Below are 21,392 nucleotides of genomic sequence, written 5' to 3'. Positions count from 1 at the left end.
TTCACCCCGATCAGACCTGTACTGTACCCGGCAGGAAGATCTCTGATAGTCTCGCGCTACTCAGGGATACGATCGCCTACGTACGGGACAGGAGGGTGGACACCTGCCTCATCAGCCTGGACCAGGAGAAGGCTTTTGACAGGATATCGCACACCTACATGATGGACGTGCTTTCCAAAATGGGGTTTGGGGAGGGAATCTGCAATTCGATCCAACTGCTCTACACAAACATCAGTAGCGCAGTCTCAACGGGTGGGAATCGGAAAGTTTCCCGATCAAATCTGGAGTCAGACAGGGCTGTCCTCTCTCCCCGGTTTTGTTTGTTTGCTGTATTGAACCCTTTGCTGAGTCTATTAGGAAGGATGCGAGCATAAGAGGGGTGACAATCCCAGGCAGCGGAGGCACTCAGGTCAAAACCTCCCTGTACATGGATGACGTCGCCGTCTTCTGCTCGGATCCGCTGTCCGTGCGCAGACTGATGAGCATCTGCGACCAGTTCGAACTGGCCTCGGGAGCCAAAGTTAACCACGGCAAGAGCGAGGCCATGTTCTTTGGGAACTGGGCTGACCGATCCTTTGTCCCCTTCACCGTCAGGTCAGATTACTTGAAGGTGCTGGGGATATGGTTCGGAAGGGCCGGGGCGTGCACCAAAACATGGGAGGAGCGAGTAGCCAAGGTACGACAAAAGTTGGGCATGTGGGGGCAGCGATCTCTCTCCATTGTGGGTAAGAACCTGGTCATCAGGTGCGAGGCGCTCACGTTGTTGCTCTACGTGGCGCAGGTCTGGCCCATACCCCACTCCTGCGCTGTGGCAGTCACCCGAGCCATTTTCCGCTTCGACTGGGGATCTAAAATGGACCGGGTCCGGAGGGACACGATGTTCAAATCTCTGGACAAGGGCGGGAAAAATGTACCCAACGTGGCCCTCATCCTGATGACCACCTTCGTATGCGGCTGCATCAAGCTGTGTGTAGATCTCCAGTACGCAAACTCCAAGTGTCACTACGTGCTGAGGTTCTATCTGTCCCCGGTGTTGCGAAGGATGGGCTGGGCACATTGCCGTGGAACGCTCCATGCAGTTGGGCCGTGCCGTACCATCTATCCTTCGTGGAGCAGTTTCTGCGGGAAAACACCTTTGACCACCGGTCCATCAGGTAGTGGTCTGCACGGAATGTCCTCAAGGCCCTATGGGAAAAGGAGACAGTGGATCCTGTCGGATGGTTCCCCGAGCAGACCGTCAAAGTCATTTGGCGGGATGCCTCACCACCAGAACTTTCAAACAAGCACCAAGACGTAGCTTGGCTGGTGGTGAGAAGGGCCCTCCCCGTCAAATCCTTCATGCACACCCGAAGTCTCGCCCCCTCCGCACAATGCCCCCGCGGTGGCTGTGGTGGGGAAGAGACGGTCGCCCACTTCCTCCTGGAATGTGTCTTTGCAAAGCAGGTGTGGAAAGAGATGCAGTGGATTTTGTCGAGGTTCATCCCAAGCAGCTCTGTAACACAGGAGTCTGTGCTCTACGGGCTGTTCCCAGGGACGCACACCGAGACAAACATCAACTGCTGCTGAAGGACTATCAATTCGGTGAAAGACGCCCTTTGCTCTGCCCGAAACTTGCTGGTCTTCCAGCGCAAAGAGTTGTCCACCACCGAATGTTGCAGACTGGCACATTCCAAGGTCCAGGACTACGTGCTGAGGGACGCACTAAAGCTTGGGGCAGCCGCAGCAAAGGCTCAATGGGGAAAGACCACAGTGTAAGGTCCCCCCACCAAGCTGAACTGAGGGGCTGGATCCATGGGAAACCCCTCGAACTGTATCGTTAATATTTTCAATTGCTGTAAATGTAAAACTGTAATTGGCATGACAATTGTGAAACGGAAGGGTTGTGAAGAAACTCATGATAGTATTGAAGGAAACTGATCTCCCTTGCAATGTTTGTATTTTTTGGTGCTGTTTTGAAACTGTTTGGCAATGTAATTTTTACAGATTTTTATGAATAAAGTATATTTTGGAAAAAAAAAATTAACGTCAATGCCATATAGTGTTACTAGTGTCAAGGAGAGTTCGTTATTGGGGTAATGTTTAAAGGTTCTGCCCAGTATATGGTTAAGCTGTACAGATCAGGAGATCTTAAGTGTGATCCCCAGTCTGTGCTGAATTAGGTGGTCTCAGCCAGGCAGTAGTTGAGGTGTTGCAATTGGCCTCAGCACCACTGAACTCGCGAGAGGGAAAAGCAGTTAGGGTTCCTGTGCATGATTGTTATTCAGTAACTACAGCTGTAATGCAGTTGGTGCTGCTGGTAAGTGCACATATGTGGACATGGGATGAGGACAGAATCCATACTTTAAATAGCCCATTGATTCTCATTGCTTAGGCTCAAACAGGAAGATTTCCCACTAGGGCCAGGCACTGAAAGGCTGCAGCTTCCTGTGAAATTCTACCTCAGCAAGAATTAGTGCCCTGCAGAAAATTGGAAAAACAATATTAAATGGTGGATTCAGACAGGCTAAGTGAGTGGGCAAGAACATGGCAGCTGGAATATCATGGAAAAATGTGAAGTTATCCACTTTGGTAGGAAAAACAGAAATGCAGAATATTTCTTTCATGGTGAAAGATTGGGAAGTGTTGATGTCCAAAGGGACCTGGGTGTCCTTGTTCGTAAGTCACTGAAAAGACTAACATGCAGGTGCGGCAAGCAATTGGGAAGGCAAATGGTATGTCGGCCTTTATTGAAAGAGGATTTGAGTACAGGAGCAAAGAAGTCTTGCTGCAATTGTATAGAGCCTTGGTGAGACCGCACCTCGAGTATTGTGTACAGTTTTGGTCTCCTTACCTAAGGAAGGATATACTTGCCTTAGAGGGAGTGCAACGAAGGTTCACCAGACTGATCCCTAGAATGGCAGGATTGTCCTATGGGGAGAGATTGAGGAGACTGGGCCTATATTCTCTGGATTTTGGAAAAATGAGAGGTGATCTCATTGAAGCATGCAAAACTCTTACAGCGCTCGACAGGGTAGATGCAGGAAGGATGTTTCCCCTGGCTGGGGGTGGGGGTTGGTAGTGGGGGGGGAGGCGGTGATGGTGTCTAGAACCAGGGAACACAGTCTCAGAATAAGAGATAGGCCATTTAGAACTGAGATGAGGAGGAATTTCCTCACTCAGAGGATGGCGAATCTTTGGAATTCTCTATCCCAGAGGGCTGTGGAGGCTCAGTCACTGAGATAGGATTAATTAATGACCTCATAGTTAAGGCACCCCTAGGTAGCAGCGATCATAATATGATTGAATTTTACATTCAGTTTGAGGGAGAGAAGAGTGGGTCCAAGTCTAGTATTTTAAACTTAAATTAGTGCAATTATGAGGGCATGAAAGCAGAGCTAGCTAAAGAGAACTGGCAAATCACGTTAAGGAATATTTCAGAATACACAGAATAGATACATTTCAATGAGAAAGAAAAATTCCAAGGGTGGGACCCATCATCCGTGGTTAACTAAAACATTTAAAGAAAGTATCAAACTTAGAGAAGAAGCCTATAATTGCGCAAAGGTGGGAGGCAGGTCAGAAGATTGGACAGAATATAAAAAACAGCAAAGAATGACTAAAAAATAGATAAGGAACGTAAAATTAGAGCACGAGAGAAAGCTAGCCAGAAATATAAAGACAGATGTAAGAGTTTCTATAGTTATATAAAAAAAGAGTTAACAAAGTGAGTGTTGGTCCTATAAAAAGTGAGTCTGGGGAATTAATAATGGATAATAAGGAGATGGCAGATGAATTGAACAGATATTTTGCATTGGTCTTCACTGTTGAGGATACAAGTAACATCCCAGTATTAGCTGTAAATCAGGAAATGGAAGGGAGGGAAGAACTCAAGAAAATTGCAATCAACGGGGAAGTGGTACTGAACAAATTGTTGGAGCTGCGGACTGACAAGATCCCAGGACCTGATGGACTTCATCCTAGGGTGTTAAAAGAAGTGGCTAGTGAGATAGTTGATGCATTTGTTTTAATTTTCCAATGTTCCCTAGATTCAGGGAAGGTTCCTTTAGATTGGAAAATAGCGAAAAAGGGAGGGAGACAGAAAGCAGGAAACTATAGGCCAATTAACTTAACATCTGTCTGAGGGAAAATGATAGAAGCTATTATTAAATATGTTATAGCAGGGCATTTAGAAAAATTCAAGTTAATCAGGCAGAGTCAACATGATTTTGTGAAAGGGAAATCATATTTAACCAATTTATTGGAGTTCTTTGAGGGAGTTACATGTTCTGTGGATAAAGGGGAACCAGTGGATGTATTGTACTTTGATTTCCAGAAGGCATTTGGTAAGGTGCCACATCAAAGGTTATTGCAGAAAATATGGTGTAGGGGTAACATATTGGCATGGATAGAAGATAGGTTAGCTAACAGGAAACAGAGAGTAGGCATAAATGGGTCATTTTCTGGTTGGCAAGATGAAATGAGTGGTGTGCCACAGGAATCTGTGCTGAGGCCTCAACCTTTTACAATTTATATAAATGACTTAGATGAAGGCACCGAAGGTATGGTTGCTAAATTTTCTGATTACACAAAGATAGGTAGGAAAGTAATTTGTGAAGAGAACATAAGGAGGCTACAAAAGGATATAGATAGGTTAAGTGAGTGGGCAAAGACCTGGAAAATAGAGTATAATGTGGGAAAGTGGGAAATTGTCCACTTTGGCAGGAAGAATAAAAAAAGAAGCATATTATCTAAATGGTGAGAGACTGCACAGCTCTGAGATGCAGAGGGATCTGGGTGTCCTAGTGTATAAATTGCAAAAGGTTAGTATGCAGGTACAGCACGCAATTAGGAAAGCCAATAGAATGTTATCGTTTATCGTGAGGGAAATTGAATACAAAAGTGGGGAGGTTATGCTTCAGCTATACAGGGCATTGGTGAGACCACATCTGGAGTACTCTGTACCGTACTGGTCTCCTTATTTAAGGAAGGATGTAAATGAGTTGGAGGCAGTACAGAGAAGGTTTACTAGACTAATACCTGGAATGGCCGGGCTGTCTTATAAGGAAAGATTGGACAGGCTAGGCTTGTATCTGCTGGAATTTAGAAGAGTAAGAGGTGACTTGATTGAAACATATAAGATCCTGAGGGGTCTTCATAGGGTGGATGTGGAAAGGATGTTTCCCCTTATGGGAGAATCTAGAACTTGGGGTCACTGTTTAAAAATAAGGGATCACCCATTTAAGACAGAGATCAGGAGAAATCTTTTCTTTCAGAGGGTCGTGAATCTTTGGAATTCTCTTCCTCAAAAGGCAGTGGAAGCAGAGTCCTTGAATATTTTTAAGGCAGAGGTAAATAGATTCTTGATAAGCAAGGGGGTGAAAGGTTATCGGGGTAGATGAAAATGTGGAGTAATCAGTTCAGCCAGGAACTTATTGAATGGCGGAGCAGGCTCAAAGGGTCGAGTGGCCTACTCCTGCTCCTAATTCGTATGTTCAACACAGAGATCGATAGATTGTTAGATATTAAAGGCATCAAGAGATATGGGGATAGTGTGGCAAAATGACATTGAGTTAGAAGATAAGCCATGATCTAGCTGAATGGTGGAGAGGCTTGAGGGGCTGAATGGCCTACTCCTGTTCCCATTTCCTATGTTCCTATGTCAAGGAGATTCCATGACATGATGCCATCTTGGCTTATTGTACTAGAAATCAAAGCCTTAATGCATTATCATATCTAGACTACTGTAAATTGACATTTAGAAAGATAAAAGAGAGCCATAACATAGAGTATCTAACAGATTTGTTGTCCCTACATAACACTTAGTAAGAAACAGATTAATTTATCAAATGGATGAACAATAATGGACTCCAATTCAAAAGCAGGGAAATTATATTAACCTTATATGGAACCTTAGTTGGGATACATTTAAGAATGTGTGTACAGTTCTGGTCTCTATACTACAAAAAAGTATTGGAGAAAGTGCAAAGAAGGTTTACAAGGATAATACCAGAACTGAGAGGGTACAACTATCAGAAAAGGTTGAAGAGGCTGGGGCTCTTTTCTCTAGAAAAGCGGGGCTGTATTTTTGTTTTGGGGTTGGGGCCTCGACATTGGGATAAAATCCAGGACCCAACCCCGCACCGTGTCAGTAATAGTCACTGGACACAATTTTCAAAGCAATCAAGGAAAGAGGGCAGGCCAATAGTAAGCTCTGCAGCACTGAAGGAGCTCCAGCTTGCCAAAGGAAAGAAATGTGAGCAGGAGCAGACACTTGCCGAAGCAGGTAAAGGAGAGAGAGGACACCTCAAGGTGGAGGTGCCCTTTCAGCACTTTTTACAAACTTTTAAAAAAGGAATGACCACAGCTGCTGGGCAACCATTGTGAAGGGAGACCCCCTCCACAGGTGGCATGCGGCTACAGCTATGGCCATGTAGGTATGGGGGGGACCTCAAATTGATCCCAGAGTGCTGGGCCCCTAGTCTGCCTCTGGGAGGCCATCTCCAGGCATCTGCTAGGCTCTAGGTGCCACAGGGGGCCTGCAAACTGACCGGAAAATTCCAGTTAACCTCTGATCATTGGCCTTAATAAGGCCTTTTAATTACATTAGCAAGCTACCTGTCGCTTAGAGTCATAGAGTTATACAGCACAGAAACAGGCCCTTCGGCCCATCATGTCTGTGCTGGCTATTAAGCACCTAACTAGTCTAATCCCATTTTCCATCACTTGGCCCGTAGCCTTGTATGCTATGGCGTTTCAAGTGCTCATCTAAATACTTCTTAAATGTTGTGAGGGTTCCTGCCTCTACCACCTCTTCAGGCAGTGCAGTCCAGATTCCAACCACCCTCTGGGTGAAAACATTATTCCTCAAATCCCCTCTAAACCTCCTGCCCCTTACCTTAAATCTTTGCCCCCTGGTTATTGACAACTCCGCTAAGGGAAAAAGTTTATTCCTATCTAATCTATCAATGCCCCTCATACTTTTGTATACCTCAATTATATCTCCCCTCAGCCTTTTCTGCTCTAAGGAAAACAACCCTAGCCTTTTCAGTCTCTCTTCATAGCTGAAATGCTCCAGTCCAGGCAACATCCTGGTGAATCTCCTCTGCACCCTCTCCAGTACAATCACATCCTTCCTATAGTGTGGTGCCCAGAACTGTACACAGTACTCCAGATGTGGCCTAACTAGCGTTTTATACAGCTCCATCATAACCTCCCTGCTCTTATATTCTATGCCTCGGCTAATAAAGGCAAGTATCACATATGCCTTCATAACCACCTTATCTACCTGTGCTGCTGCCTTCAGTGATCTATGGACAAGTACACCAAGGTCCCTCTGACCCTCTGTACTTCCTAGGGTCTTACCATCCATTGTATATTCCCTTGCCTTGTTAGTCCTCCCAAAATACATCACCTCATACTTCTTAGGGTTAAATTCCATTTGCCACTGCTCTGCCCATCTTACCAGCCCATCTATATCGTGCTGTAATCTATGGCTTTCCTCCTCACTATTTATGACACCACCAATTTTCATGTCATCTGTGAACTTACTGATCATACCTCCTATATTCATGTCTAAATCAACAGCAAGGGTCCCAGCACTGATCCCTGCAATGCACCCACTGGTCACAGGCTTCCACTCGCAAATGCAACCCTCGACCATTACCCTCTGCCTCCTGCCACTAAGCCAATTTTGGATCCAATTTGCCAAATTGCCCTTGATCCCATGGGCTCTTACCTTCTTAACCAATCTCCCATGCAGAACCTTATCAAAAGCCTTACTGAAGTCCATGTAGACTACATCAACTGCTTTACTCTCATCTACATATTTCGTCACTGCCTCAAGAAATTCAATCAAGTTAGTTAGACACAATCTCCCTCTGACAAAGCCATGCTGACTATCCCTGATTAATGCCTGCCTCTCCAAGTAGAGATTAATCCTGTGTCTCAGAATTTTTTCCAATAGTTTCCCAACCACTGATGTTAGACTCACTGGCCTGTAATTACCTGGTTTATCCCTGCTACCCTTCTTGAATACTGGTACCACATTCGCTGTCCTCCAGTTCTCTGGCACCCCTCCTGTGGCCAGAGAAGATTTGAAAATTTGTGTCAGAGTCCCTGCAATCTCCTCCCTTGCCTCACATAACAGCCTGGGAAACATCTTATCCAGGCCAGGGGATTTATCCACTTATAAGCCTGCTAAAACAGCTAATACTTCCTCCCTTTCAATACTAATATGTTCAAGTATATCACAATCCCCCTCCCTGATCTTGACCTGCCTCCTTGAAAATGGCCTGGAGGCGAGAAGATGATGACAAACCATCACACCAGCTGCGCCAGCAAGTTCCAGGTTCACCCGCCTCTGCTCCCACCTCCAGCAGGCTTCCAACATCCAGCCTGAGACTTCTCAGAGATGACTTGATAGATTCCTTTAAAATTATGAAGGGGCTTCATAGGGTAAGTGTGGAGAAAATGTTTCCACTTGTGGGGGAGTCCAAAACTAGGTACCATAAATGAAAGATAGTCGACAATAAATTTAAAAAGGAATTCAGGAGAAATTCCTTTACTCAGAAAGTGGTGAGCCTGTGGAACTGTCCGACCCATTCCCCGCACCTCTACCCTCACCCCTTCCCCTCCCTCCCAGAACCGTGACAGGGTTCCCCTTGTCCTCACTTTTCATCCCACCAGCCTCCATATCCAAAGGATCATCCTCCGCCATTTTCGCCACCTCCAGCGTGATGCCACTACCAGTCGCATCTTCCCCTCCCTTCCCCTGTCAGCATTCCGAAGGGATCGTTCCCTCCGCGACACCCTGGTCCACTCCTCCATTACCCCCACCACCTCGTCCCCGTCCCAGGGCACCTTCCCTTGCAATCGCAGGAGGTGTAATACCTGCCCATTTACCTCCTCTCTCCTCACTATCCCAGGCCCCAAACACTCCTTTCAGGTGAAGCAGCGATTTACTTGTACTTCTTTCAATGTAATATACTGTATTCGCTGCTCACAGTGTGGTCTCCTCTACATTGGGGAGACCAAGCGCAGACTGGGTGACCGCTTTGCGGAACATCTCCGCTCAGTCCGCAAGCAGGACCCTGAGCTTCCGGTTGCTTGCCATTTCAACACTCCCCCCTGCTCTCATGCTCACATCTCTGTCCTGGGATTGCTGCAGTGTTCCAGTGAACATCAACGCAAGCTCGAGGAACAGCATCTCATCTACCGATTAGGCACACTACAGCCTGCTGGACTGAACATTGAGTTCAATAATTTCAGAGCATGACAGCCCCCCACTTTACTTTCATTTTTAGTTATTTTTTCTTCCTTTTTTTTTTGCATTCCTTTTTACATTTTTTACAATCTTTTTTTGCATTTATTTCATTTCATCTTAGTTTGTTCAGTTTGCTTACCCACTGTTTTTTTCAGGTTGTTTTTCTTCAGGTTTGCACTTGCTGATGTTCAATATTCAGTATATTCACACCTATTCTGTACTAATGCTTTGTCTTTCAACACACCATTAACATATTGTTTGCCTTTGCTCCGTGACCTTTTGGTCAGCTATGTGGCCTGGTCCAATCTGCACCTTCTCCTTTGTTATCTCTTGCCCAACCCCCACCTCACTTGTTTATAATCTGTGACTTTTCTCATATTTGTCAGTTCCGAAGAAGGGTCACTGACCCGAAACGTTAACTCTGCTTCTCTTTCCACAGATGCTGCCAGACCTGCTGAGTGAATCCAGCATTTCTTGTTTTTGTATACTTAATATGCACCTGGTTCTATATTTCTATGTATTTTCAAAAAAAGATATCTCTGTAAATAGCACACCAAGTTAGGAGAACATGCAAATGTTTTCTTGTAATTTGCATCTTAGATATTAAATACTCATTATCCCCTTATGCCTGCTGTATATGTGTCTATTGATAATTCATGTTGACCTCCTTGCCACTATAGTCATCTCACCTCACCCAGATATCCACTTATATGTAAAATTACTGCTGGTCAATGATAACTAACCATGATGTTCACAGCAGCTTCAGGCTTGTATCTCATGAGTAGCTTGCCAAACCTAAGTTTGGACCTTGTACAAATCTATAATTCACTTTGGCTGCTGTTATCATCCATGAATTGACACTTTCCCAGAGAGCTGACGACTTAAAATTGGTTTAATGAATAAAGGAATGGCCTTTAAGATAAAAGAGGGTGAGAAAGGGATATTGGCTGGAAATTATAAATGTTTTTTAAGGATTGATTTTTGCAATGGAAAATGGTAACATATCTATTCATGAATTTCACGGTTAGCTGATCAACGATCAATGCATCACATTTGTAAGATTAGAGGGCAGACTGAGCTGAATAAAATGGCATGCTTATGTAGTCACTTGCCTTCCTAGCAGCAAAACATTATCCGTTTAAGGGCATGAAAGCAACCGCATTGATGCAATAAACCTCGAGCAATTATTGCAGGGGAATGATCTGGAAAAAATGATTACAGAAATTTGCAGCAGTTACAGTGTTCTTTTCCTGTTTGTGTTTTCTTCCCCGACAGCCCATTCCTGAAACTAACAAAACTAAAAATGGGAAGAGACAGTTCACGATCTTTCAATACAGTTGTCAATATTAGAAACACGGGTGATAACTTGAACCCCCAAAAACGGTGGGTTTGTGTTAGGTGGGATGTTAAAATTTCAAAATCTCAAATCCAAAGCTAACCTGCCTCAAACTTGCCCACTTCGAGTTTTAATAAGGGCAGTACATGGGGCAAGCAAGAAACCCACTCCAAGGGGATGGGTTGCTCATTTAAATATTTTAAATGGGAAGCTTGCCTCAGATTTTATCTCTCTTCCAGCTTTAACAGTGGCCAGCTGGATTTCCCAGGTCTTGGAAAATGCAGCAACTACAAGGAAGCAAGCATTGCTGTGTAGAAGACAAAGTGCCTTTTAGGGACTGCTTGTGAGTCAGGAAGAGCAGCAGAGCTTCCCCCGGATCCCTAACCTAACTGCTTCCCTCTCCGCAATTGAACCACTGACACATGATCACTGCTGCCCTCCCCCTACTGTGGTCACCAACTCTACCCCATGATCACTGACAACCATCCCGGCCTGCCGAACCCTGATCTCTCTCCAAGCCCCCTGTGATCACCCTCCCTGTACCCACAATCCCACCGCCCCGACTCTGCAATCTCTGCCCCAGCATTGGGAAACCTACCTGCTCCAGGGCTGCATCCTCTTCTGCAGCATTCCCATCTGAAAGGAGTCAAGTCTGTTAATCAGACTGACTTCCAGCTGGGAGTCCTGCTTTAAAAAAACACGCATGCTGTTAAGTTATAACTTCACAGCGTTCCCCAACTAGAACTCCTCCCCCACCCGTTTGGAAATCCTGCCCCAGTAAAGATTGAAGCCATTGAGAGCATACATTTTATGAGCTACAGTGAAATTATATTTAGGAGTTGAAACAAAAGAGAAATCATCAGTTTGGATGTATTACTTCAGATAGTTAACTCTACACATTGTCTGAGTTTAGTCATTCTTTGGTGTTAATTATTGTGTCGCATGTCATTTAAAGGAGTTAACTTTTTATCTGAATGTCAGTTTTTGACCTTAGAACAGAAGTTGTGTTCAAAGTTAAGTACTTTTGTCTGATTTTTCAACTGTAGAGTTTTCTTTAATTCAGTCACGCTATAGGTATTTTAAAATAGAGCAGTTAAAGTCAGATTCTTGTCCCAAGCTGAATACAATACAAAATTTGCAAATTCGTCAGTTATCTGCAAAGTTTGAAGAAGGGCCAAATTATTTTTGAACAATAAAAACAAGAAATGCTGGAACCACTCAGCAGGTTTGGCAGCATCTGTGAAAAGAGAAGCAGAGTTAACGTTTCGGGTCAGTGACCCTTCTTCGAAACCATGTGATTTGTTCAGTTATCTATGACAGTGGTTCTGAAATCTTTTTGTTGAAGGACTCTTTTTCAAATGGATTAGTAATCACGCCCCACCCCCATATAAATTATAATACTATATAATACTCATAATACTTGGGTGAACTTGTATTTTGGCACCCTTACTTTGAGATTAAATGCCTAAATATTTTTAAAAAGTCTCCTCTTTCTTAAACAAGGCTGAACTCACCTGGTATCGCTACTGGCCTTGGTAACTGCCAGTCTACCTGGCGATCTTTCTGTCGCTCTAAGCAATTATCCAATGCGTGTTCCCCTCCCAGGTGAGATAGCCAGTCCATTCTGCACTGCACATGTGGTGGCCGCACTCCAATCCCACCTCATGGCTTGCATCACGCCCGCCTCCAGCTGCTGTTGATTCACCTACTGCTCAACTATTTTGCGGAGCCTCTGGAAAGTCTCTATGGACCCCGAGGGGTCTGTGGACTCCAGTTTGAGAAACACTGATCTATGATTCTATGTATGACATCAGTTACTACTGAATGTGACTGACAGTTATTTAAGTCCACAGGAAGTAATCCCAGTAAGTCCTCGGTTCAGGAGATAATCAAGGAGCTGAGGCCATTCAAATCTTTGATTGCTTTGTACAGAAGCCTTGTTATCTGGTTATTTGCCCTACGCAAACTACATTGGAAGCAACATAGCCCTTATTGCCATGACTCTCCTTGAATACTCTCACTACTCCTCCAGCACTTTCTGGTTTGAGTACCTTACCCACTTCCATCCTTCACACCTCCCATTCACAACCTTACTTCTTTACCGCCTTCCCAAGCCCATATGAACTGCCTCACTTCATGTGCTCCCTTTTTCCACTGCTCTAATCTGACCATGGGGGAGAAAAACTCTCTTGTGCTCCTCAAAAACTCGCAGATTTCCAACTCCTTCACCTTTAAGCTTCTGCCCATCATGATATCTCTGCTGTCGCTGACCTGCTTAATCATTTTCTATCTGTGCCTTTGATGCGTTAGTTCTCACAAAATTGATTGCAGTTTCCCACCCCTGTTACTCCCCTCATCTCTGTCTCAGAAGTCAAAGACCTGGATTACTGGCGGCGGCCGTAAACTATGGCAGTCCGTATATTAAACACAGCGGCTCATTTAAATGGCTGGGCGGACCACCCTCCCCTCCCCCAGATGACGTGGAGAGAACGGGCGGTCCGTCCCCGGCAATGGCGTCCAGCGCCATTGTGCAGGTGCCAACACCATTTTTAAAGGGCTTCCAGCCCTTACATTTCATTTAAATATTTAAAGGAATACGCATTTTGCATTTAAATTAAAAAATTAAATCCCCTCTCCCACTGCTCCCCCCAATATCCATTCAGTTCATTCTTTGCCTTCCCCCCCCCACCCCCAAAATACTTACCTTGTGTACCTGACCTTCCCCGCACTTCATAAACTTTTAAATTCAACCCCTTCCCACCATCCCCTCCACCAATCAGAATAGTTTGACCCCACTCCCCACCCCCTCCCCCCCCACCCCACCGCACTGAAATACTTACCTGCTCCCCCCTCCCCACCAGTGTGCCACATCAGATTTCTGGACAGCGGGAGTGGGTAAGTATTTCATTCATTTATTTGAATACATTTTCATATTTAGATTGGCCTCCCGTCGCCGAACGGCATGTGAAAAATTTTCCGCCTATATTATTGGATTGAGAGCCGTCATCGAGACACACCATAAACCTTTGCTTTCTTTGACAAGAAGGAGATTGCAAAAATGCCTCCAAGAATACAAAAATTCCGTCTAAGGTTGTTGTGGTTTACATATGAGACAGTATATGGCCAAGGGAAGTTGCAATTGTCAGCTGATGTGCTTTCTAGAGTGACAGTAGACCATCCAACACAGCAGGATATGAATTTTGTATGCAAAATAGAATCATATCCCCAAAATACAGCACAAAATTGGCCAGCGAGCACACTGAAGTTGCAGGAAATACACCAAGCCCAAAAGAGTGTCAAGTACTTGCAGTCGGGTAAGGCAGTATTGCCTACAAGAGTGGCCACAAGAACGTCCAGGTGGGAGAACAATAAAAACGTTTTATGAGGATCAGAAACACTTTACCATTATCGACGACTTGTTAGCATACAATGACAGACTAGTCATTGCGAGTCCACTGAGATTAGAAATCTTAGTTTGTTTACACCAAGGCCATTTGGGTGTAACCAAGTGCAGAGCGAGGTCACAATCTTCAGTAAGATGGCTTGGAATTTCTAAGGATATTAGAACGTGATCAGAACTGTCAGAAATGCACAGTACAGAGTCCAGAACAACATGAACCCCTGTTAACCAACCAGATCGTGACAAAGGCTAGGTCTGGATTTATTTATGTTTGGCAGGAAGTCATACAGTATCATCATTGATTACTTCTCAAGGTGAATAGAAGTCAGAAGATTGTATTCTACAACGACAGAAATGGTCATCAATACTCTTCAAAACATCTTTGCAATGCATGATATCCTTGACGAAATATTGTCAGACACTGGACCCAAATTTGCAAATGAATATTTTCCTCACTTTGTGGCGAAGATGGGATTTCGATAACAGGGGTGGGAAACTGCAATCAATTTTGTGAGAACTAACGCATCAAAGACACAAAGAGAAAATGATTAAGCAGGTTCGCGATAGCAGAGATATCAAGAGTTCGCCAAGGTACCCACAGTCGAACAGCAAGGTGGAAAGAGGTATAAGAACCATTAAGTCATTACTAAAAAAGAATGAAGATCTTCCAATTTCACTTTTAATTTATAGATCTATGCCACTGATGTGTGGATTATGACCTGCAGAACTACTGATAGGCAGGAAGATAAGAACACAACTTCCTATACTGTGGAAAAACTTGTGGATTGAATATCCAGGATTACGAATAAGTAAGAGACAGGGAGAACTTTTACAGAAGGCAACAAAGTCCAAATTATAATAGAAGATTTCGAGCTAAAAAATGGTCAAAGAGTATGGATACGTGACCTGGAAAGAGAAGGTACAATAATTCATAGACACGAGAACAACCAGCGATTGTAGGTTATCCACACGACTGAAGGAAATGTAAGAAGAAATAAGATTACAATCATCCCTATTCCTCAAAAGCAACAGCCAGTCATTCACTTGGAAGATCTAGTTGAAAAGGAACAAATCCAATCTGAACAGAAGACTACAATCTGTAGTAAAGAGCAACTAAGTTAGCAATCCTGACTGACAAGGAAGACTACTGATCATCCCAGTTAGACTACAACCAGATTGGGAAGAGTTGTCAAATCTCCTAACAGACTAAATCTGTGAAGTCAGAGACTTGGGGAGAGAGAGAGTAGTAGATAAGTCAAGTATGTAAATATGTTTGATAAAATGTTTGATGAAGACTTGGGGGGGTGATGTAGTATAAGGATTAAAAGGGTTAATGCTGAAGACAGTGAGAGAAACCCCTCCCACTGTGAGTGATGATGTCATCGTCACATGAGTTTAGGCTGGAGAGAAGAGAGAGCAGCACGAAGGATGCTAGCATAGGAGGCTTGAGAGCACACATAGTATTATGTAAATAATAAACAGTTCTTAGTTGACCTTATCCTGAGTTTAAGACTTTCTCCAGAACATCCCTGTTATGCTACTAAATACAACAACACACAACATACATGTGGGGAAGCTGAACCTTGTAACTGTGATGATATTACTGAGGCATTGCATGTAGCTAAGAAAGAGGAAGAGGCCAAGGATAAAGATAAGTTGAAGGTAAATATTTTGCGAAGGTATGTGATGAGTGTAGTTATAAAGGGTATAGGAATGGTACCCAAGGAAAGGACACCATTGATGATATCAGTTAACGTGGTTGTGAGAATGGGGGAGTTGAGTGATTCGGAGTTGTGTGGGGAAAATATTGTAGAACCAGCAGGTAGGTGTCATAGATAAAATGTTGGTAAAGAGGGAAGGAGGGAGCTGGTGCACAAACCACGAGGGTTCAGGGCTAGAGGAGGTTTGGGGGCTAACAAAGCAATTATTAAATAAACCAATTGTGTTCCAGGTGCACTTTAGTTTCCACTCCTTTGGGCTGGATTTTACAGCCCCTCCGATGTCAAGTGTCATGGTGGGGGTGGGTGGGGGACTGGAAAATGTCTCTGGGAGAGGCCCAGCTCAATATTGCAGGCGGCAGCGAGGCCTCATGGCAGTGCCCCTGACGCTCGGCGATGGGAGCAGCATTTACATCGTCATAAACATGCAAATGAATGAATTAAATACTTACCAGCTCCCACCGTCCATTCCAGTGTCATATTAGTGGCGGCGGCCGGCACTATAGAAAGCGCATCAGCTGGCGATTACAACTTCCCTTGGACGTATACTGTCTCATATGTATACTGCAGCCACCTTAGATGGAAGCTTTGTAGTCGTGGAGGCATTTTTGAAATCTCCTTCTCATCTAACAAAGATAGCAAAGGTCTCTCTACAGATGCTGCCAGACCTGCTGCGTATTTCCAGCGTTTCTTGTTTTTATTTCAGATTTCCAGCATCCACAGTATTTTGCTTTTATTTTAGCAAAGGTTGATGGTGTGTCTCAATGATGGCACTCAATCCAGTGATGTAATCGGGACATGTTTCACATGCCCAAGTGCTTCATTTTCTATTACTACATACTGTGGGCTGGATTTTACAGCACCCCTGCCCCCACCGATGTCAGGGGTCGTGGTGGAGGCGGCCGGAAAATGTCTCCGGGAGAGGCCCACCACGGGCCTATATTGCCGATGGCGACGAGGCCTCGTGGCAACCCCCCCCCCCCCACCACTGCTCAGCAATGGGAGGCCAATCTAAATATGAAAATTTACTAAAATAAATCAATTAAATACTTACCCGCTCCCACTCTCCGTCCTGCTCCGATATTGTAGCTGGTGGCCGGCACTGCTGCGCCTTCGGATCTTTGTTCAGAGATCCGATGTGGGACACTAGTGAGGAGGGGGAAGCAGGTAAGTGTTTCAATGCGGGGTTGGGTGCGGGGGGAGTAGGTTCAAACTAATATGATTGGTGGAGAGGATGGTGGAAAGGGTTAAAGATAAAAGTTTGTGACTTTGTGGGGGGTAGAAGGCCAGGGACACAGGTAAGTATTTTTGTGGGGCGGGGGGGAGGGCACGGAATGAAGTGTATGTTTATTGGCGGGGTGGGGGAGGGGCTAGAAACATTCATTTAACTTTTTAAAATAATGTTTAATCTCATGTTTCTTTAAATATTTAAATTATCATGTGATGCTCAAAGACCTTTAAAAATGGCGCCTGTGCAGTAGCGCCGGATGCCGTTGCTGGGGACGGAGCGCCCGCCCCTTCCACATCATCAGGATGGGGGGCGGTCTGCACCAGCTGTTTAAATGAGTTGTCGCGTTTAATATCGCGGCAGCTCTGCGACGAGCGGTCCATGCATGCAGACCGCCATAGATTACAGCTGCCGCCGATTTCGGCAGTGGTGATGTAAAATTCAGCCCCTTATCTCTGTGTCTGACAAAGCTCTTGACAATAAGAATATTGATCTATGGGAACCATCAGGTTGCTTCTGAAAAAGAACGGCCCTTACACCAATTGAGGAGGTATCTGCCGCTATCGTTGTAGGTAGTGTAGGGTTGTAGTGTGTTTACATGTCCAGTGATATAAGCATTGCTTTTATTCTCCTGAGTGCTTGTTCCTGGTGGGAATTCGAACACCATACATGCTGTTTTCGGAGGAGTTGTCTCAGTGGATCAGTTATGTGTGCTCAGCGAGGTAGAAACTTTGCTGGTTGGTTTACCATTTCCAGGAATCTCTGGAGCTACTGAAAGGTAGTAGGAGTAGGAAATTCTGTAATGGTCCTTGTCTTCTGTGGATCTGCCATTATGCCTTCTCTGTTCACTATGTGTCCCAAGAAATGAATTGAAATCTTGGAAAATTCGTACTTCTTGTTCAGCGTAAGTCCTGCGTCTTGAAGTCTCTGTCGAACCATTCGAATTCTTTGGTCATGTTCCTTTACTGACTTCTCATGTTTCAGGATGTCGTCCATGTGACAAATAACTCCCTTGAGCCCTTCTAAGATGTTAGACATAGACCTTTGATAGATGTCTGGCGCAGAAGTTATTCCAAACAGTAACATACTAATACAAAATTTCCCGAAAGGCGTTATAAATGTAGTCAGTAATCTAGAGGTCTCATCTAGGGGTACCTGCCAAAACCCACTATTGGCATAGAGTTTGGTAAACATGGTGCTCTGAGAGAGTTTCACTAAGCTGTCATCAACTGTGGATATTGCGTGAATTTCACGTACTACTGCTTTGTTAAACTGTGTTAAATCCATGCAAATACGCAAGAGTTCCATTCTGTTTTGCGACAAGAACATGGCTGCACATCAATCCGTTGGTTGTGTTACAGGAGAGATAACACCCAAACTTGTCATCTCTTTCAGTTGGTCTTGACCTTGGCTTTATAATGGATGAGGTATTTTTCTGGATGTAAAGAAACACACTGGCCTGGCCCCTTCCTTGATTGTGATTCTGTATTCCGTCTTGAGTTCCTGAGCCCTGTGAACAGCTTCGGGTGTTCTGCATGGAAGCGATTCTTTACCCCGTTTGCTTGATTTTGTTAATCTTCTTGATCAAATGCAGGTCTAAGCATGCTATTCTACTCAGTAAGGAAAATTCTTGATTATGCAAGACATATAAGGTCTCCACGATTTGTCTCCCTCTGTGTTGGAGAGTTGCTTGCAGTTTGCCTTTTACTCTCAGTTGTGTCCTGCCTGGACCATGCAACTGTGTTAACCATGCTGATTGTAGGCAATATCTTGTCAACCAGGGCTCTTGGTCTGACAGAACTGTGACACTAGCACCTGTATCCAGTTTAAAATTCATGAGGTGTCCATTTACGTAGATGTCCGCCCTCCAGAATCCTTGATTTGGGTCATTTATTTCTCCTTGGAAATCTCCTGGTGTTTTATCTTCTGGATACTGTTGCACTTGATTCACTGAAATCAAGTGAAAGTTTTCTGCTTTGCACTCTTGAGTGAAGAAGTTTTGCTCTGGCACATTTTCACATAAGGTCCAGTTTTTTTACAATTGAAACACTCAGCTTTATTTACTGGACACTGCTCCCTTTTGTGGGTCTTCCTGGCTCCACAGCATTGGCCAATGAGATTGACTTAAGAAGTCAGAGAAAGAGTTGAGAGGTGGAAAGATTTAGGGAGTGAGTTCCAAAAAGTAAGGCAGCTGATTCCTCTGTCACCAGTGGTGGGGAGGAGGGATGGAAGGATGCACAAAAGACTGGTCTCAGAGGAATGGTGCGCTCAGTGGAAGATGTAAGACTGAAAGAGATTTCAGATATATGATATGGCAACAGCATGGAGAGATTTACAGACAAAGAAAAGGATTTTAAATTTAATGCATTTGAAGATAGAAAGCAAGTACAAGAATTGGCCAAGGATGATGAGCAAGCAAGACATAACATATAATAGTTGACATAAAGGTGTTGCTCAAAGTTGTAACCGAGGAAGTTTGGTTTCTGGACAGGAAGTGCATGCTTATACAAGATTTTTAATAATGTATATAGATATTGATATTTTCATAGTTCAGCAATGTTGTAACTGGTAGCAGTGAAGATAAAATGACATTTAACTGGAGTTTATTAGCCTTAACAGCCTACATCGGGTAGCAGATTTTTAACTATATTTTAATACATATATTTACATAATAAAATGAACATTACTTTCCTGCTGGTATGCTCGCAAGATTCCTTTACTCATGCAAACAATCATTTAATTTGTTTTTAAATGCAGATTATTCAAATAATTTATCAGACTCAAAATGAATTTCTCAAGAATTTTAATTTTATTACATCTGGATAAGCATGGAATTAAAAAGGGTTGCACCTTGAAATTTTAATCTAATATCATAACAGAACTTGGAACGAGTTAAGTAACCTCATGAGAGGTTTGCATTCTAGTAAATGCTCCAATTTTTGATTTAATTTATGACATATGTCTGACAGTACTGAGAAAAAAATGATTATACTGTGTTTTTGTATCATTCGAAAATGATGAATAATAAACAATTTGAAGCTCGGTGTTTCCTTATAGGAATGTTTTGAGAAACCCTGAGCACAAAGTGGGAAAGCCATTATTTCTAGTAGTTAACCTGACATTTTGAAAGATGTGAGGAAGCCTGGCATATGCATTGGCATATAATGGCCTACAAATTCGACAATACTGTGTCTGTTTTCTGGGAGCTAAGCAGCTTACTAAGCCCCCAATATGACAACGCCACTGTCTGCGCCAAGGCTCCCATTTGCATCAGAGAACCTTGGTGCTGATGCACTCCGTTCATTTTCTTAATTCACTGGTTCATTCCTCAGGGCAATGCCTTGACCAATCAGAGTCAAGCTGCCTGATTTGAATTTCAAACAAAGCTTGGCAGTTAACTGTCAGTCACTGTAAACTGGTGCATTCTCCATGGCAACGCCTCTACCAATCAGAGTTCACTTGCCAACCAATCAGCAGTCTCTTCTCATACAGTATAAAGTTGGTGTTTTCCCTTACATTGGTATTCTTTCAGATTGTCCTGATGAGTGCAAGACGAAAAACTTCAACAACATGTCTCTATTTTCAGCAATACTCAAGTTCTGTACGACCAAACAACTAGATGTTGATTATTAAAATAGCAGTATTCAAAATACCCCTTCCCTTCAAAGGCGGCCTTTAACTAGCTCTTCATCATAGCTCTATGGGGCTAGAGCGCAAACAAGCCATCTCCAAGCAGCCTATTCTAGTTTTCAAGACAATATTTGGATTACCAATAATTTTAAGGAGCACACATGTAAGATGTACTTTTCGGTATGAGAATTCTATTTTTGTCTGAATGAGCTATGATAAACTAGTAGATTCTCACACATTCCACTATCCCACTGACCTATCACATTCTTTACAGTCTGCACATTTTCCTGTAGGTAATTCAGACTTGAAGTTGTGTGAATGAAATCCATTCCTTGGTAAATCTGAATTCAGCACTTACAAACTGAGGCTAACCATTACTAAAGACTTCATTGGGTATTGCATATCTGGACAAGGTGACTTTCCTGAACTTATCAGCATGTTACTAGTTATAATACATATTGCAGACATTTTTGGTAAGTTGAGCAGTAGTCAGTAACTATAAATTAGTCCTTCCCCTTCCACATGAACAAATTGCTGCCAACTTTCTGATATGGTTAATATGATAGTGGCTGAGAGTTTAGTTGTTCTACTTGCTGGCTTGGTCTATGATTTAAGCTGAATGTGTAATTTGCTGCACATGATATTTTCTGGCCATATGTCCCTAATCTTTCACAGCATTTCTTTTATATAAGCTTTTTGACGTTACAGTTTTATTCATTACATGATTCAATCTATTATGGTTAGCCATTTTGTATAGTTTCTGTATTCATAAATGACTGGAGAGCAGAATTATGCTATTATTCATTACTTCTGATGTGCTACATGTGATCTTTGGAAAG

The 21,392-nt window shown here is 43.6% G+C and overlaps 1 long non-coding RNA gene across 1 annotated transcript in view; it reads right to left on the bottom strand.

Moving 5' to 3' along the window:
* The window catches only part of LOC137375591 (uncharacterized), a 74,985-nt gene extending 63,727 nt beyond the window's left edge, over positions 1–11,258 (bottom strand). Inside the window, exons 1-2 of the long non-coding RNA XR_010976032.1 lie at positions 11,176–11,258; positions 10,354–10,443 (exon numbers count right to left, since the gene is read on the bottom strand). This is a non-coding gene — a long non-coding RNA (uncharacterized lncRNA). The remainder of the gene's footprint in view (positions 1–10,353; positions 10,444–11,175) is intronic.
* Between the last annotated feature and the right edge of the window lie 10,134 nt (positions 11,259–21,392).

The sequence above is a fragment of the Heterodontus francisci genome, chromosome 12 (assembly GCF_036365525.1).
Source record: "Heterodontus francisci isolate sHetFra1 chromosome 12, sHetFra1.hap1, whole genome shotgun sequence".
Lineage (NCBI taxonomy): Eukaryota > Metazoa > Chordata > Chondrichthyes > Heterodontiformes > Heterodontidae > Heterodontus > Heterodontus francisci.
Note: the sequence above shows the minus strand (reverse complement) of the source record. Positions and strands in the feature narration are given on the sequence as shown.